This window comes from Oncorhynchus keta, chromosome 4, assembly GCF_023373465.1.
Source record: "Oncorhynchus keta strain PuntledgeMale-10-30-2019 chromosome 4, Oket_V2, whole genome shotgun sequence".
Taxonomy (NCBI): domain Eukaryota; kingdom Metazoa; phylum Chordata; class Actinopteri; order Salmoniformes; family Salmonidae; genus Oncorhynchus; species Oncorhynchus keta.
In genome coordinates, this window is record NC_068424.1 from 68,501,444 (window position 1) to 68,506,883 (window position 5,440).

At 40.0% G+C, this 5,440-nt stretch overlaps 1 long non-coding RNA gene across 1 annotated transcript; it reads left to right on the top strand.

The window, feature by feature from the left end:
* The first annotated feature begins 453 nt into the window (after positions 1-453).
* LOC118373979 (uncharacterized) lies at positions 454-2,492 on the top strand. The gene is made up of 3 exons (XR_004823521.1): positions 454-674; positions 904-1,159; positions 1,554-2,492. It is a non-coding gene; the product is annotated as an uncharacterized LOC118373979 (long non-coding RNA).
* The last annotated feature ends 2,948 nt before the right edge of the window (positions 2,493-5,440 follow it).

Here is a 5,440-nt window from a genome sequence, read left to right on the forward strand (position 1 = left end):
CAACTAAATTAATCATTAGCAATATGGGGCACACTGGAAGAAGTTGTTAAAAGAGTGACAATCTCCCGAATTAGAGTTTTTCCCAATTGTTAAACTTAAACTGGCCCACGAGGCACAATGATCCACACCTGTAACTCATTTAGTAGAACCAGACACCAGATCTGCGGTACTACTGGCACATGTTTTGCTTTACACTCAGATTGCAATTCTACAACAAACATTTGGCAAAACAACACACAAATCTCTACCTTTGGCATAACCTTCACAACTAAAATATATTGTGTGCAAATGAAAAGCAACACTTCAACAAGCTAAGCTCAATTACCAATTGATCACTTTCACATGTGCAAACACAATTGCGTAAATATTCACTTTGCAGTCAGACCTTTGGTATGGATAAAAAGGCCACAAGTGAGTACTCCTGTGTTTGGAGAATAATGGAAGCAGGCTTGACAGAGAGAGGTGGAGGTGGAGGTGGAGGTGGAGGTGGACCAAGACCAAGACCAAGACCAAGACCAAGACCAAGACCAAGACCAAGTAGAGTGATCTCTGATGAAATTTGGGCGACTGTGGCGGACCATGTGGTCAACCACGGTCTGACCTTGAGAGAGGCTGAGCAGAGAATGCAGCCCAATCTGAGCGTCCATCAGCCGGATGTTCCAAAATGAGAATAGGTATGTACTTCAGACATTGGACCTCTCTACAACTTTTACTACTTGACAGTAGAACAACGTAAAGCACTGTAAAAACTGTAGATTCCAATACATATTGTAAGGGGAAACAAAGTCAATGTTTCATGTATTACTGTATGTATGAAATTGGGAGCTATACTTTGTAACATGTTTATCTTGTATACTGTATGACTGTAGTGTTTACTGTACTGCATGCTATTTGTTTTTGTAGAATTGGAAGACAACCACCACGGACGGGGTGGTAGAATTTACAGACGAACAGGAGGCTACCAATGGTAGTTGAAAATAATGCCACAAGGCTGAGAAATCCAACAACAGATTATTGAAAACCCTGCCAACATCAGAGTGAGCTTATCGACAATAGCCTGCATCCTTAAAAAAACACCATCTCCAGTTGAAGAAAATCTACAGAGTCCCATTTGAAAGGGATTTCCAAAGTGAAGCATAAACGGTACGAATATGTGCAAGTAAGTCATTTACTAGTATTACATTCATGAAACAGGCTCATTGATGTTGCTAGTGAACTTCACTATACAGCAATTACAGTATTTCCTGTAATATCAGATAATCATGGAGTTGGATGCAAGTTCCATGCTCCAGAAAATCATATTCATAAATGAGGCTTGATTCACTTTTGCGACGACGAGGAGGAGAGGAAGGAACATCATTGAGCGCGAGAAATGTAACCATATGCGCAGCTATGAGCTCAGGTCCGCAACTGGTTCCATGACCAATTACAATTTACAATTCTCTATCTCCAAACCATATTTCCCATGTCTCAAAACCATTGAGGAGTTGTTTTCAGCATTGCGGTGGAAGGTGTATGATTGCAAACCCCATGAACATATGTCCTTTCTCCAGGCCATGGATGAGGCCTGTGGTGACATTCCAGCAGAGTCCTGTCAGGGGTGGATGCCAGATGATATTTCCCCCGTTGTCTGGCCAAGGAGAGCATTGCCTGTGATGATGAATCTGTGGCCGGACCAAAACAACAGACATGACTGATTTTGTTTTCTCAATGGATTTGTTTTTTGACTTAGATTTGACAGTTTCTTAATGGATTTAACGTACAGTAGTACAAATTGGACTATTTTTCTTCCTTTGCATATGCAAAATATTGACTGTATGTTTGCATTTTTACTGTATGTGTGCTTACAGTATGCTGTCGTGCATCATGTTGAAATATAAAACACACATTTTTGCATTTGTGTTCATTTGAGTACACACACAATATACAGTATAATAACAAAATCATAGTCTTTACACTGAAATAGGTTCTGATAGTAATGTTTTGAAAATGTCACATTAGGGTGATCTCGGTTGTTACTAAGTTAGATTAATTTGCTGTGTGTGTCTCATTTGTAGGCAGAGTTTCATTTTGAGTAGGGAGTACATGATTTTTGATTGCTGTGTTTCATTTTGCCAGATCACTGTGGGGTTTGGTGAAATTGGCTAACTGTTTTGAGTACCTGAGATGTAGTTTCAGACAACGCGTGTTAGTTTTTCCCAATTGTTTACAAGCACAATTCCTGCTTTACACCTAGTTTTCAATTCTATATCACACGTTTTGCAAAACACACAGTTCTCTACATTAGGCATAACATTCAAAATGTAAATCTCTTTAGTCCTTTTGGAAAGCAACACCATTCACAATGCCAAGTTCTATACACCAAATGGCAACACCCACTCCTCACAGGTGTAAACACTAGTTGCTGAATTGTTTACTGAGAAATCAGAGCTTTAGCACGATTAAAGGCCACAGATGAGCTCTCCTGTTTTGTTGGAAAATGGACGTCAATGGTGAAGCAAGAGCTATAGGTGAAGGAGTGGGAGGAGGAGGAAGGACAGTTGTCTCAGATGAGATCAGGGCCACATTGGTTGACTAGAGTGTGAGGATGGCTGGGCAGAGTGTTCAGCCCAACCTGAGCCGCTACACAGTTGCATCTATCATCCATACACTCAGAAATGAGAACCGGTAAGTTACCTACCATTAACACCATGCTCTTTATGTATGTATACTGCAGTCCGACATATCATTAGGCCTGGCCAATGTTACAGTCATGTCATTTCAAATTGAAAGAAAATAGATTATTTTAGCTTCTCATAACCAACCATATATTTGTGGATCTTCTGCAGGACTGAGAGATGATCAGGCCATGGTGGAAGACACCGGCTATTCACACCAGAACAGGTGAACATGGTGATGGCAAACAATACCATTAGACTACGAGAAATTCAGAACCACATAATTGTAGACAACACAATATTCAATAACATTCACCAGGTGTGCTTGTCTACATTGGACCATTCTTTACAGCGCAACCGAATCCAGATGAAACAGGTCTACAGAGTATAATTTGAGCAAAACTCAGAGAGGGTTAACTTCACTAGGGTAGGGGCACTATTTTCATATCCGGATGAAAAGCGTGCCCAAAGTAGACTGCCTGCTACTCAGGCTAAGATATGCATATTATAATTGACATATTATTAGTATTATATTATTAGATTTGGATAGAAAACACTCTCAAGTTTCCAAAACTGTTAAAATAATTTCTGTGAGTATAACAGAACTGATTTGGCGGGTGAAACCCTGAGAAAATACAGTGCCTTGCGAAAGTATTCGGCCCCCTTGAACTTTGCGACCTTTTGCCACATTTCAGGCTTCAAACATAAAGATATAAAACTGTATTTTTTGTGAAGAATCAACTACAAGTGGGACACAATCATGAAGTGGAACGACATTTATTGGATATTTCAAACTTTTTTAACATATCAAAAACTGAAAAATTGGGCGTGCAAAATTATTCAGCCCCCTTAAGTTAATTAATTATTTTCGCAGCTTTTTGTTAAAAATTGCGCAACATTTCAGCGCCCTGCTACTCATGCCAGGACTATAGTATATGCATATGATTAGTATGTGTGGATAGAAAACACTCAGACGTTTCTAAAACTGGTTAAATCACGGCTGTGACTATAACAGAACGTGCGTTTCATCGAAAAGTGCAGGAAAATCTGATCACTGAAAATGGAAAAATATATCCATGCGCAACTTCAACCAATTGTTAAAAGTGACCCCCATTAAATGGAGCCGAGGTTGCAATACCTACAGCTTCCACACGGTGTCAACAGTCTTGTCATTTGCCTACTATTTGTTTCTTGGTCAAACAGACTCAAGGCAGAGCAGTTCTTCCGGTCACCGACCGGATATTTTGGTTGAGATTTACCCGGACATTATTTCCAGACGCACAGCTATAAAATATAATTCGCCTCGTGATCAATTTGATCGCTTATTAACGTTTACTAATACCTAAAGTTGCATTACAAAAGTATTTCAAAGTGTTTTGTGAAAGTTTATCGTCGACTTTTTTAATTTAAAAAAATGACGTTACGTTAAAAAACGCTATTTTTTTTGTTGATCACACACTCTTCATAGATCAATATCTAGGCTATATATGGACTGATTTAATTTAAAAAAAGACCCAATAGTGATTATGGGACATCTAGGAGTGCCGACAAAGAAGATGGTCAAAGGTAATGAATGTTATATATTTTATTTGTGCGGTTTGTGTAGCGCCGACTATGCTAATTATTTTGTTTACGTCCCCTGCGGGTCTTTTGGGGTGTTACATGCTATCAGATAATAGCTTCTCATGCTTTCGCCGAAAAGCATTTTACAAATCTGACTTGGTGGATAGATTCACAACGAGTGTAGCTTTAATTCACTACCTTGAATGTGTATTTTAATGAAAGTTTAATGACAGTTTGAGTTTTATCAAAAACTATAGGTGGCGCTCTGAAACTCCGCTGAGTGATGTTCCTGCCAGGGAACTGTATTCTGCTACATCCTTAAGAAGTTTTAATACTTTGTAGCGCCACCTTTTGCTGCGATTAAAGCTGTAAGTCGCTTGGGGTATGTCTCTATCAGTTTTGCACATCGAGAGACTGAAATTTTTTCCCATTCCTCCTTGCAAAACAGCTCGAGCTCAGTGAGGTTGGATGGAGAGCATTTGTGAACAGCAGTTTTCAGTTCTTTCCACAGATTCTCGATTGGATTCAGGTCTGGACTTTGACTTGGCCATTCTAACACCTGGATATGTTTATTTTTGAACCATTCCATTGTAGATTTTGCTTTATATTTTGGATCATTGTCTTGTTGGAAGACAAACCTCCGTCCAAGTCTCAGGTCTTTTGCAGACTCCATCAGGTTTTCTTCCAGAATGGTCCTGTATTTGGCTCCATCCATCTTCCCATCAATTTGAACCATCTTCCCTGTCCCTGCTGAAGAAAAGCAGGCCCAAACCATGATGCTGCCACCACCATGTTTGACAGTGGGGATGGTGTGTTCAGGGTGATCAGCTGTGTTGCTTTTACGCCAAACATAACGTTTTGCATTGTTGCCAAAAAGTTCAATTTTGGTTTCATCTGACCAGAGCACCTTCTTCCACATGTTTGGTGTGTCTCCCAGGTGGCTTGTGGCAAACTTTAAACAACACTTTTTATGGATATCTTTAAGAAATGGCTTTCTTCTTGCCACTCTTCCATAAAGGCCAGATTTGTGCAATATACAACTGATTGTTGTCCTATGGGCAGAGTCTCCCACCTCAGCTGTAGATCTCTGCAGTTCATCCAGAGTGATCATGGGCCTCTTGGCTGCATCTCTGACCAGTCTTCTCCTTGTATGAGCTGAAAGTTTAGAGGGACGGCCAGGTCTTGGTAGATTTGCAGTGGTCTGATACTCCTTCCATTTC